At 34.2% G+C, this 14,625-nt stretch overlaps 1 protein-coding gene and 1 pseudogene across 6 annotated transcripts in view; both read right to left on the bottom strand.

Annotated features, from left to right (window-relative positions):
- Positions 1 to 14,625, bottom strand: part of CADM2 (cell adhesion molecule 2) — a 1,066,008-nt gene that overhangs the window by 529,958 nt on the left and 521,425 nt on the right. The gene's annotated exons all lie outside the window — the stretch shown is intronic.
- LOC112824941 (SERPINE1 mRNA-binding protein 1-like) lies at positions 6,432 to 7,954 on the bottom strand (annotated as a pseudogene).

The raw sequence follows: 14,625 nt of genomic DNA, 5'->3' as shown, positions 1-14,625 counted from the left end.
CTGATAACTTGTATTGTTGTTTCTTCATTGATTCTCAAAGAAATTTAAAAGGAAGAGTTGCTAATTGAAAAAAAAAATGACTCTAGGTGTTCTAAAACATTAAAGAATTCTATATCAGTTTATGGAGAAGCAATTCATAGTTTGCCCATTGCTTTCCTTATTAAAGTTAATGATGTGTGACCCAGTCTATAGACATTTGCTTGACCAAAGACACATATGATTGTTAATTATAATACCTGTGTGGAAATAGTATTCTTCTGTTGAGGTTATATGTCATGAGAGTAGATAAAATTACATGTTGAATTTCAAGGAAGAGCATCTGCTTGGAGTACATCAAGCAACAACAGATGTTGCTAAATCAAATAACTATCAATCTTATGTTCATAATGCCATTGTTGGTTGCTCACATTCAAAATATAGCCTCTAATGGACAGAGAACATATATCATGTAATCTGGAATACCAATGTTAAGGTAAGCATCAAATAGTTGGAATTCAACTAAAAATACATGTCAAAAAGTTCCGTTCTGCTTTTGATTTAGGTAAAAATGCCAAATGGCAATAAAATAAGCTGATATATGAAAATTATGAATATTATGATGTTTTAGTTTTCTGTTTTTGTTTTTTGTTTGTTTTGGAAAAAGCGCTTATATATGTTATTTTCACTCTTACGACTTTTTATTAGAACATTTACTGCAGTGGATCTGATATGTGGCATCATTCACAGTCATCAAAGAAAGATTAAATTATATTTCCAATTCTGCAGTAAAAAACTATTTAATAGATTTTAAAAATATCATTTGTCAACAAAAGTTTAAAACTAAAATGTTATATGTTTAAGATTTATTTAACCAACAACATAAGATTTTTCACTTGAACTTCAGAGTTTTTTTTTTTTAATATGGAACAATATGTCAAAATATTTTGAGATCATAGAGTAGTTTTGGAATGTGTATTTATCTAAAATTGTGTTTCATTATCATTGTAATCACGGGTCAGGGTGACAAAAATTTTCAACTTTTTCTTTTTAACAGACACATTTTGATATGACAAAAAGTAATTTTTAGAGTTAAATGTATGATTTCAAATTTAACTACAATAGTCATTCAAACAGGTATTACTAAACCGTCCCAGAGAAACACACAATTGTAAAACATTCAGAGTTTCTCATACTCACTTACATTGTTGACATTAACTATGCTAACAAAAGAGGATTCAATTTGATCCATTAAATATTAGTTCCTAATTAAAATAAAAAGCATTTCTTTTAACAAAGTATCCCAGTGACTCACATGAAAGGAGAAGCAAAAGAAGGTAAAAAAGGTAGTACAACAGCCAAACAAGCCTTCTCTCTTCTCAGTCCACTGCTATAAAGGCTTAACTATATCATAGTCACAGTGATATGATATTTTTATTTAAAATCAGTATCAAATTATTACATTCAGAAAAATAAACTATATCCCTAGCATGATTACTAAAAAATGAAAGTAAAATTTAGCCCCTCTATTTAACATTCAAGTGTTCCTTTAGAGAAAGGAGAACACCCTCGCTGTATCAACTAAAACATTTATTTTCAAACCATTATAATGAACAATGATGGCTCTTCTTCTAATTAAAAAGTACTTTGTCCTTTTCTGAGCTAATGGGCCTTCACCTCCCCTTCCAGTGCTGCCAAACTTAGAGGTACTGAATTCTAAAGCCATGTATGTTCATTCCTAAACCATCAATTTGTTGTCTTTGTTCCAAAAGGGACTAAATTTGGTCATACATCCCTAAAAATGCCTACTCTACAAATTTGAATTCTCCTGACCTTCAATGTAAAAGTCAAAGAAACAAGCTAAATTTAAAGGAATTATAAGCACACTTTTATTTTGAAATAAAAAATATTGGAAATGGTACAAATATTAGCTACAATATATTAATTTAAACATTACTATATTTCTGGAAAGTGTTAGAACTTATATTCCCTCATAACGATAATTAAATTGGGCTCTTTCAGTTGTGAATACCAAAGCAGCATGTTTAACTATGATTCAATTACAGAAAAAGCAATGTTATAAATTTTATAGACAATAGCTTGTGTCTCCTAGAAAAATGATCAATTGATTTTCCAGAAATGATTATTTCAGATGTTGATAAATAAGCTTCAAAATGATAAATAATATTTATTGCTATCACTCTATATTTCCTAACTATAAATGTGGTTTAAAAAATAGTATATCCTTTAGAAACAACATGTATAAGAAATATCTTCTAGTGTTGAAAATCACTTATTTGTTATATTTCAATTTATTTTTAATCCAATATGTGTTGAAATGTATTAATTTGCATATTGACAACAAAAGTGTTTTGCATTTAAAATCTACTCTGATTTGCACTTTTCACTTTAAAGTAGAATGCCCTAATAACATTAGAAGTTAAGAGTTTAATATTCCACATAATACACACTTTCAAATATTATAAGTTTACGATACTGATATCAAAACAAAACATACAAACTGAACATTTAGATTTTCTATAGGTACTTTCAGTCTTTAGTTCCAAAAACAAACTTTGTTTTAACCATTTTTGTCCAAATTTTATATTTACATATTGATTATTGCTATAAAATGTAATTATGCCATTTTTTCTTGTTTTACCTTGATGCAGTCTGATTATACCAGGAAGGATTAATGTGCTTACCTAAAACAGAAAGAAACGAAACATGTTTTTAGTTTTAAAGGAATATTTTTTCTTAAGTTTGCTGTGGACAAAATAAGATATTGCAGATAAACAATCACAACTCTCATTCTAACTGCTATTTTCCTTTGCACCTCAGAGATCTTTATAGTTGTGACAAAACCAAATGGCATAAGTTGTTTCCAAACTGCATAGGCAAAAGAGCCTTTACAGATGACTTGGTGGCAAGTACATTTTTATTAAGTTGAAGACATCTATTTTTGTCATTTCTTTTCTGCCACCAGCACACAATGAATCAAATAAATATCAACAAAAGCTTTGTAGAATTCTATTACTTCCCCAACATCTTAGAAACATTCTTACTACAATGGATTGTTTGTAGTTCTACTGTAGTACTGATCATACTGTCCACATTTACCTGCCCAGGAAAATTCAGAATGCAGATCTGTTTAAAATCAGGTTCAATAATAATGAAGGGGAAAAAATAAATTATGCTATGCCTATAAATTACTATGTGTTATAAATATATTAGATGTCATATGTCTATGAATTACAAGCAGATTGTAGGTCTATGGTAAGATTAGAAATGTTGCTTTTTTTCTACTTTCTATTAGTAAACTTAGAGGTAAAGCTAAATAAATTGTTGAAATCTTTTTAAATAAGAACATCCATGATCCCTAAAAGTTGACATTTTCCTATCTTTCCACCTATCTCCAATTTGAGAAAGGGGCCCAAATCTATAGGGCACCTTGGTCTCTTCCTATGAAAGTGTGGTTTTAAGCAGAGGTAGTTCACATCTGAGGTTAGTCATTCCAAAGATTTCATGAGTGAAATATCAGTATATTATGTTATTTGGGATTATAAGGAAAAAAGATACATTTAGAACTCTAAAATAATTAAATTTGTGAAATGATTAGGTGTTTATTCTTGTATATTCCTTAGGAATCTGTGTTTTATATTGTATGATTTAGACTAGAGCTTATGAACCATCACTGGATTTTTTATTTCTGTGTTTATTCTTTTTTTGAGTGCTATAAGGTCAGAAATCATATTTACTTTTTGATTCTAAGATCTAGTACAGTGTTAGGTATGCAGTAGAAATTAAGTATGCTTTTTATAGAATTAATAGATGAAAGAATAAATAAACTAACCACATAGAGAAATTAAAAATTGGAAGTTAAGTTATTGTCCAATAAAATCCAAGAGAGTTGAATACTAAATACTAAATACATAATGCCTGGTTGGTTATTTAGCTTGTACTTGGTAAAGCTTAAAAAAATAAAATTTCATTAAACTTTTTAAAATAAAACTGGAAAAAAAAGCAACAGTATTTTGTGGTTCAATAAGCTGGAATGCCACATCAAAAGAACATTAGAGAGCAATTTGGAGCAATTTTAGCCATGTAAAACAACAATTCTAGGTTGCTATTTACCAATAAAAATGTAATTCATTCCACATAATGTCTGTTTTGAGAAATAGAATCTCTAATTGGAATACGCTGATTTTCCAATTAACATAGTTAAGGCAGATTTGCACAATTTAGTTAAGTCGCGATTTCCTTGGATGATATTTCTTCAACATGTAAAATGGTGGAGGCATAGGTAGCTTTCTTTGTTTCCTTTGTATTTATCTCAAAGGGACTACTGAAGAATTCTAAAGGAAAAAAATCTTAGATACAGATACACATAGCTTTTATAAAGAAGATCCATGAGAGGCCTATAATTATGTTCTAGCATGGTTTTGACCAATTACTTTTCCTTTATTTTCCTCCTCATGAAGTCAGTTGTGCTTATAAGTATTTATTTTCTTTGCTCCATTATACATATTTGTGATAATCTGGGCAGTGAGCACAGATTGCTTTATTTTTTATTATTTATAGACTGTCCTAGATACTTTTGAAAAGGCATAATCTAAATTATTATTGCCAAAATTATGGGAAGATTGGCACTCTAAGATTATAAGAAAATTCTTCATTATTTCATAATAAGCTAAATACTATACATTTTTTAGAAGTGAGGCATTACATGGACAGAGCATTTTAATTTTAATAGTGCCTACATGTCTAGATGGTGTACAGGACACAATATGATTTTAAGTATATCGTGCTGTTGTCCCAAATCAGAAGCCCATCTATGGACTGGTTTTAATTGTTGATGTATTTAGTATTGTCACACATTCCATAATGTTCCTCTTGAAAATACAGGATTACTAACAAACCATAGCATTTAATGCAGTATAGACTTCCTCTGCCCTCCTGGATGGAAACCTCAACCAAATTCATATTACAGAGATGAGATATAACATTTAAAAGTTGAAAACAATTAATATAACTCAAATCCTTTAAACATTCCATCTAATTGTGTCTCTATTTTTTTTTTTAATGCAGTCACTGAAGAAAGCTAAATAGTATATCAGTTTCCAAGCCAGACCACAGTAGCTTCCTAGGATATGAATTGCAATGTTTGGACCACAATATTGATAATGATCCCATCAGGCATTATGTTTCCAACATACTCTACTGCCTGACTCATGGAAACCTGTGCCCATAGTTCCTGATGATTTCCATTTTCCCTTTTTAGGATTTATTTATATGCCCCACCTAGTTCCTGGATACTTGGATACATAAATATTAGATTGGGGGAAAAAGAACTTTAGATATATTCTAAATATTAAATATGAAACACTAACATATAGAGGGGTTGAAAGATTTGCATAGGGTCATACAGATCTTGATTTTCAGTCCAATTGTCTTTTCACTTTATTTTAGAGATCATTATTCCTTTTGCTTTCTTTTAAAAGAAATGAATTCTTTATGATAGAATTATTTAAATATGATTTAAGATATTGACAGCATACTTTTGACATACACATTCAATATTAAAATTAAAATAAAAATTATTTGGCTTCATTTGGACAGTGATTGCTAGCCACTCTTTCTGAGAAACATATGTGCACTTGCCCAATATCCTTTCAGAATCAGGTTCTTCATTTCTCTTTATTTTTAGATTTTATTACTTTTTTGAGAGAGAGGGGGGCCTGGGTGGCTCAGTTGGTTAAACTTCTGCCTTCAGCTCAGGTCATGATCCCAGGGTCCTGGGATTGAGCCCTGCATCGGGCTCCTTATTCAGTGGGGAGCCTGCTTCTCTCTCTCCCACTACCCCTACTTGTGCTCTCTCTCTCTGTCAAATAATAAAATACATCTTAATTTTTTTGTTTGTTTGTTTGAGAGAGAGAGCACAAAAGGAGAGTGAGAGGGAACAGCAGACTCCCTGCTAAGCAGAGTGCCTGATATGGGACTGGGTCCCAGGACCCCAAGATCATGACCAGTGATGAAGGTAAGACGCTTAACTGACTGAGCCACCCGGGCACCCCTTCATTTCTCTTTAGATAATCCTCTCTGTTCAGCATCTCTATTGCTGATTTGCTCTCAAGTATCAAAATCTCTCAAGTCTTAAATTACTGAATTTAAGTCACTTTTTATTAAGTTCAAAACAAGACCAAGTAAATTTTCATTTTGTATTTACCTGATTCCCCTGAACCTGTAGTTTCAAATAAAAAGACCTGTCTCCTAGCCTTGTTCCTTCTCATGATTTTATTTTCTCTTTTGAATTCTTTCAAGTTAGAGCTGTTCCTTTTGACTCTAATCGAGGTCTCTAACGTCACCCCAACTTCTCTCAGGTCATCGTTCCAAGTAACTGAAATTTGAAAATCATTTCTTCTTTTTACTTTTTTATTTTTTTATTTTTTTTCACTGTTCACACCTATATTTCAAGTTTGGAAATGCATATTTGCAAGCAGCAATACAAAAGTATTCGTGAAGAATGCATAATCTCTGAAAATTATGAAAACATCCCTGCTACCAATACATTTCTAAATACAAAACTGACTACCATATTGTTATTTCTGTGTAGCGAGAGAAGTTCATTTTCAAAACAGATAAAATTCAGTCTTTAGGTGTGAATGGTATGAATGACAGTCTTTTTTTTTTTTTTTTAATTCTTAAGTCATTTGGGATCCTTAAGCATGCAAAAGCTCAGATGGGAAGGTCCACAAAAGAACCAGGGTTGTCTTAGGGCATCCAGTTAAGCCAGAGCTGGGAATGCCTCAGGGTCATCTACATCAGGAGCAGAAGCACTTGACTTGTCAGTTCTGCTGCCACGGTTTGGATGTCCACCACGCCCACAGCCACCTCGTCCTCCCCTGCCACCACGTCCTGGGCGGCCAAGGTCTCCAAAATTGATCTCCAGCTGAGACGTTATATCATTTTCTGGCTTCCGGAAACGATGGTCCATAACCGAATATTCAACATGAGCCTCTTCACTCTTTGACTTATGAAGAACAAATCCCTTCTTCTACTGCCCATCAGTACCTTCATTTGGTTTTCGGATACTAAATTCTACTTTTGCCCGGTCCTTATTTTGAATAGCTTTCCACTCATCCAAAGTCATTTCTTTTGGACCCTCTTCCTTTACCTCTTCAACTTCATTCTCCTTATTTTCAGTGTCTGCAACTGGATGTTCTTCACCTTCAGGTGTTTCCTCAGTCACATTTGATTGATCCAAGTCAGTTAATTCATCTTTGACAGTTTCCCAGTTCCGCTACCTCCACATTTGTCCTCATGCTTCAGGCCACTGTAATGTGAAAAAGAAGATCTATCACTTCCACTATGCCTATCAAATTCACGTTTGCCACGAGAATCAAATCCATCTCCTCGGCCCATTCCACGTCCAGGGCCTCCTCGACCTCTTCCAAGACCACCACGGCCTCGGATAGGCCGGTCAATAATCGGTCTATCAACTGAAAATTCTCCTCCTTCACCCTTTTCTTCAAGTGGCTTTTCAAATCGTCGTTCACGAGGTGGTCGCCTTTCTGGTCTCCTGTCAATTATTTTCCCTTCACTCTGCAGCTGTTGATCAGGTCTTCTTCCAACACGTCTTATTCCTTCTTTCTAAGCGCCATGGGCGGCTGCGTCTCCTCTTTCTTGTCAGCCATGCCAATGCTGGGGGGCAACGGGTTCTTGCGGTCTTTCTGGGACTCTTTACGCAGCTGTTTGCCTGCTGCGGTGGAGTTGGTCTGGGCTGCGGCCTGAGCTGCGCTCTTGGCCCCAGGGCCCCCAACGCTGCCCCCGCCGGCTTCTTTTTTCTTGTTCTCTGCTGCCTTCAACACCTCAAAGGGGTCCGATTCGTCGTCAAATAACTGGTCGAATCGGTTGGTGACCACGCAGCCGAAGCCTTCCTGTAAGTGCCCAGGCATAATGGTAGCTTGCCAGCGCGTTCCTCCACCTCATTTCTTCTTTTTAAAGCATACTCTGTTTTTGAAGAAGGTTTGCTGGCAAACTTCCTGATGCACAGCCAAACTGGCTTTCTCTTTATGGAATACACATTATTTAGAACATAGTATAAATCAGTATGAATTTCTGTAAAAAGCCATAGTTTGCTGACCACTGTAACTAGCTATTTTGAAATAATCTAATAATACTTAGTTAACCAATTCATGATATTGTGGGTATCAACTCAAATAATATGTCATAAATAGCAAAAGGATATAATACAAGAAACAATATATGCTATTAGAGGTCTATCTTGGGAATGGCCATGAAGATAACTCTAGGATTTCACCTCTTTGCACTTTATTTCCTAATCTATATATTAAGGCAGATGGATTAGATAATTTCCAAAGATCATTCATACTGGGATGTGGTAAAAAATAATAGAGGGCTGCCTGGGTGGCTCAGTCGTTAAGCGTCTGCCTTCGGCTCAGGTCACGATCCCAGGGTCCTGGGATCAAGCCCCGCATCGGGCTCCCTGCTCAGCAAAGAGCCTGCTTCTCCCTCTCCCTCTGCCTGCCTCTCTGCCTACTTGTGCTCTCTATCTCTCTGTCAAGTAAATAAATAAAATCTTTAAAAAAAAAAAAGAAATTATAGAAATCATTACAACTGATGAAGTCTCACTACTGTGTAAAAATGAGCAAAAATACATACCTAGGGCAAAATTCAACAGACATCTATAACTCAGCTAAACAATAATTGCAATTTTTTAAAGTGCTAGAAACCTGTAATTGCATATCTGGATGTTGTCATGAGTGTAAAATTGGGTATTGGTTAAATTAATCCTAAGAGACAGATGTACTTACTAACTTTTCTAGATACATATTTGGGATCATGAGAAGCTACTGATATGTAAAAATCCATAAATGCAGTAATGCTGAGGAACCCAAAGGACCAAATTCTTTTTTTTTTTCACTCACTCATTTAAACACCATGGGAAGGCCTAGAACTATGAAGACAAATATTTTGACTAAGATTCTATTCCTTGAAGGAGAATATTTTTTTTTTTAAGATTTTATTTATTTGACAGAGAGTGACACAGTGAGAGAGGAGGGAACACAAGCCGGGGGAGTGGGAGAGGGAGAAGCAGGCCTCCCGCGGAGCAGGGAGCCCTATGCGGGGCTCGATCCCAGGACCCTGGCACCACGACCTGAGCCGAAGGCAGACGCTTAACGACTGAGCCACCCACATGCCCCTCCTTGAAGGAGAATATTGTCTACTGGAAGAACTAGACTTGTAAAGTATCCACCTTGTTCTATTTTAAAAGAAGTAGATATGGGTCTTTTTCAGAGCAATAAGTAAACTTACAACTATAACTGCACAGCATGAGTCAAATATAAGCTTTGAAAAAAATCCCCTTGGTTACCTTGATACATTTATCTTTCTACCATAATTAATGTTTGTTATACTTACTTGTTTTGAATAAGTTGTCTGGCATAGAGTTTTAAGGTAAAGAGCTTTAGTGGTAGTATTTGCTTGGCTCTGTTATTTTAAAAAATCTTAGGCAACACATATGTTTAACACTATAAGGATAATTTTACTTTTGATAAAAGAGATGAATTATGGTGTAACAATTATTGAAATCATATCAACATTTATGTAGAAATTTGGCAATTAATCTTTCATGAAGTATATATCAATTAAAATATACTTAGCATAAATGCGAAAACATAAGACCAAGACTGCAGAATATCAGAATTGCATCAAATTAAAATACAATCTTTGAAATATTTCCAAATCCGTGCTGTGTTCATTTTATATTTCAACATGCACTGCTGAAGACCTTCTGTTATTGAAAATGATCAGGACAAAGGCTGGAAAGTTAACCTTGCATATTTTCGTCCTGCTCACACATTCTAAAAAGATGTCAAATTTATTCACATCAATTGGGCTGGTCAAAATTGTTTAAATCATTTAGGTCTTCTCTGGATTTGACTTTGTACTGACTTTGAGAGTTTCAAGCTAAAGAGCAGCTAAATTAAGCAGAACAAAACAAACAGCATCAAGTGAAAGGAACACTGAAGTCCAAATCTACTTGTTCACTTAGCATATGTTGCTCTTCTCTCCAACCCTGAGCCACCTGATGTGCAAAACAACAGGTAGCAAGGATGGTGAGGGACAAATGCAAGAAGATCAGTTTATTTCTCAGTTTACTTCTTGAGTGGCCCTCAACCTCTGCACATCTCTGCACTGTTAGGAATTTTATTTATTATAATAAGATTTTGTCATTCATCTCAAGTAAAAAAAAATAAAGCAGATTTGACTCTAAAAGGGAGGAAAAAGATGGGGCACCTGGGTGGCTCAGTTGTTAAGCGTCTGCCTTCAGCTCAGGTCATGATTCCTGGGTCCTGGGATTGAGCCCCGCATCGGGCTCCTTGCTTGGTGGGAAGCCTGCTTCTCCCTCTCCCACTCCCCCTGCTTTTGTTCCCTCTCTCGCTGTGTCTCTGTCAAGTAAATACATAAAATCTTTTAAAAAATAAATAAATAATAAAATAAAATAATTAAAAGGGAGGAAAAAGAGAATACAAGTATGATTTGTAAAAGGAAAGCTGAGCTTTGAGTGAAAAAAGGATGAAATTACAAAATTACACATGCACAAACACACAGAATACATAGAGAGATAAATAAAAGCACCAAAGATTTGTGTGTGTGTTTTAAACTTTTATTTATTATTTATTTTTTTAAGTGATTTCTACACCCAGCATGGGGCTCAAACTCACGACCTCAAGGTCAAGAGTTGGATGCTCCTCTGAATGAGTCAGCTGGGCACCTCTAAAAATACTGAAGATTTTAAATTATAGTTTGATGAAAACTAACATATAATTAACTGAAAAAGGATGGAAAATCATTTACTGCATCCTTAATGTTTCCAATCCTTACACTCTTGATCAATTAACTGGCTACTTGTCTCTATGATATTCCTCTCATTAGTAAACAAATACAATTTTGTATAAGAATGGAATGTAATATATGTGTAATATACAAAAAATCCCTTAAACAACTTTTATACTGCCCCAAGTGTCCCTTAAATTTATAATTTGTAGTTGTTATTTAAGTATTCTCAAATCCTATATCAAACGTCAAAAATCACCAAATGAAAGCAAAAAGAAAATTTAAAAATGAAATCATCATGATTGTTACTCTAACAAAATTCTATAACTTGTCTACATATCCTAATCACCTGGAGGGCTCTATAAACAAAAATAAAACACATGGACATGCCCCCCACATGTCCCAGCTGTTTGGAATTTAATTCTTCTGATTAGAGATTATTCATCTGTATGTTAAAAAAAAAAAAACACCTTCACATGGTTCTAATAAGCAGGAGGGATGAACCCTCTTCCTAAGCCTTTACCTTGTGACATGTAGGTTCAGTTTGCTTGCTCTTACTGTATTAATCATTTCCTCTTGTAGTCCACACCAGGATATTTTATAGTTTTTGCAAACCACAGTAAATAAATGCATTGTGTGATGTGACCCTATGAACACATTTGCCTGTATGAATACATACATGCGTACCTTTCACTAAAATGAAAGTTTAGTAGAGTATTAATCATTCACATATTTGTGTAGAATTCATTCTCTATTTTTAAATATTTTCCATAAACATCTCAACTACTAATATGACTCACTAATGGGTCACACACAGAAGTATGTGAAAATTACTGCTCAGTTCTCATTCACATGTAATACATTCTGCATGAACATAGTATACTCTAAGAAAAATAAAGGAGAGATGACGTGTTTTGTAGACCGCAGAATGCAGGCATTCATGTATAACTTATGTACATAATATTGCAAAAACTAAGCCTCAATGAGCATGTATATTGACCAGGTAGTTGTGACAGTTTTTTAGCTAGATGACCCTGCACCTTGTACCATCTGGACACATCACACTTTTTCTAAAGGCAGAGGTGGTAGAACATTAAGGATCTACTTAGATAATTATCACTTGATCTGATCAATTATCCAAATAGATGTGAAAAGATATATACAAGGATGTTGGCAATCTGCAATCCTGTGCTTGACTAGTAATACATTGTATAACAGCAAAGTGAAAATAAACTACTCCGGAAATACAATTTCTTCAAAGAAAGAATGATGCCAGCATGATCTAGGATGTGAAACAAAGAAAAGAAATATACAAAACAAGGAAACCTAACCTTCTACTATTAATTTCTAAGTACTGACTAAAAAAATCTTAGCTTTAGTTTTTCATATAAAATTGTAAAACCCAGTAGACATATGTACAACCTGTCCTTAAATAGTATCATAAAAATTAATGTTACTATTTTAGAAATGTCTTTGGTTTCCTGATCATGCTTTCTACTAGCAGCAAGATTATGCAAATGCAAAAATATTTTGAAATGATTGTTCCTTTAAATGAATAAACTTAAGAAATTTATTACTCAGTGATTTACATGTTTTTAGCAATATACTTAGTTTTCTTAATTCCACTGTTTTTCCCAATTGCCCATTTTTTCCATATTAAAATATTTGAATCAATAAAAATGTTTGCATTAGGGGTATAGTTAAATATGTGTGGCTACTGCATCACCCCAAACTTGGGACTGGGGAACATGTCTGAAGTGGGATAACTTACAGGACTTGTAAAAGAAAACAAAAAAGGAAACAAAAAAACCCAAAAAACTTCCCTGTGATCTATATTCCCTTTATAAGACTAAAAAGTCATTTAAACCCTCAAAAAGAGGTTACATCAGGAGGGAATAGAGGAAGTATTTTCTGTTGACATAAACAGTAATTGATAAGGTTTTCTTGAATACTTTCATAGAAATGCTGATGTATTACACTTAGGATTACTAGTTAGCTCTCATTTCCTTTCAACTTTTGCCTCTGGATAAGCTCAACTATTCCCAGGAAGAAACACTGATCAAGTACATTTGTCATGCGAGCAACTATAATAAGGTAATTTATCATAGTCTGTCAGAGTTTTATTCTAGAAAGGCTGCTGCATTTTTATCCTTACTTAAAAATCTGCTGTCACTCCTGCTGAAAATTTGGTAGACATTTTGGACATGTTTAAAAGCCCTTCCAAACCGATAGTGGCAGATAATTAAGTTATCAGCTATCAAAGCTTTTTTTCTTTTTCTTTTTTCTACAATATGTATGACACCATGAACCCATCTGGCTAGTTTAATCTGACCTGTTCACAGAGCATGATACCTTGTTCCCTTCCCTTTTTCCTCCTTAATAGTGGCCAATGACCAAAGTAATTCACAACGACAAATGAAGCCTTTCTCAAGAGTCTAATTGAGCAATTTTGTTTTCCTTTGCAAGACCTGAAATCCACAACACTCTGAACTCCATTCACTGAGGTGGCAAGAAATAGTGGTTACTAGGAAACTAGGTGGATTAAGGGTTTCTGAAGAACAAATAAACTGCTTAGGTGTACTACGTTATATCTCAATATTTCTTGTCATTCAATGCATCTACTGAATTACTCCATGTGCGTACTTTACTTGAAACCACTCTTAACAAAGTTTCATTCTGATCGGCACTTTATTGAGTCCTAAAGCCTTGGTTACCTTTCTCTCATTCTCTCTTTTAAGACTTCTGCATCTTTCAGTGTTTAAATGTATGCTTTTTGAGGGGAGCACCAGGGTGCCTCAGTCGGTTAAGCGTCTGCCTTCGGCTCAGGTCATGATCCCAGGGCCCTGGAATGGAGCTCTGCTTTGGGCTCCCCCTCTCCCTCTGCCTGCCACTCCCCCTGCTTGTGCTCTCTTTCCCTCTGTCAAATAAATAAATAAAATCTTTAAAAAAATAAGTGTATGCTTTTTTGTAAAAATATATCAATCTTTTGCCAATTTTATGTCATCCTTGAACACTACCTTACAAATAGATGTTTTTCAGTTTAAGGAGAAGAAAGGAAACATCACAAACATGTTTTAATTTGGCTTCCCTCTTGACTCATTTATGGCATCCTCGTGTAATACACTTTTTTTAATCATTATTTATCAAACCCAAGAACATGCTCTCATTGCTAACAAAGCAGTCCAAAGGTAATTAAACACAGGGTATATGTACATATGTGTGTGTTTATCTCTAAATACAAAATAATGTAAATATAAAGGTAAATACATAAAAGTACATGGTATCTTTTATTCTCTTCCAATAATTTGAAAAATATACAAAATCATAGAGTTCTACTGCTTTGATGATTCCTGCTCTCTCACCCCAAAATATTTATTGAGTATGTGCTGTGTTCATAGTACTTTTCTCATCTCAAGGAAAGCTTGGTAGCTTCTTTGAAAAATATTAGTTTCCCACCTTACTAGGTGATGGAGACATAGGTGAAAGTGATTTACTCTGCATCAGATAGCCATTCACATAGAATGTAAAACATCATTACAATTCTACTAAATTATTTCTCATAATTAAGGAAGAGATCTAAAACTTTGTGAGTAATTGGGATTTAATACTGATGTTCTACATAAAATTGATGTTAAATCATATTGATCATCACATTTTCATAAAAAAGGAAAACTAGATTGATGTAACTACGTGGGTATTTCAGATTTTTGGTTGGCTACCAACTCTATGAAATATCGTTTTCTGCTATATCATTCCACATATATTTAAAATGTTTGAAAGCACCTAATC

Source organism: Callorhinus ursinus, unplaced genomic scaffold (genome assembly GCF_003265705.2).
Source record: "Callorhinus ursinus isolate GAN/ISIS: 27379988/994484 unplaced genomic scaffold, GSC_fseal_2.0 scaffold1, whole genome shotgun sequence".
In the NCBI taxonomy this organism is placed as follows: domain Eukaryota; kingdom Metazoa; phylum Chordata; class Mammalia; order Carnivora; family Otariidae; genus Callorhinus; species Callorhinus ursinus.
Note: the sequence above shows the minus strand (reverse complement) of the source record. Positions and strands in the feature narration are given on the sequence as shown.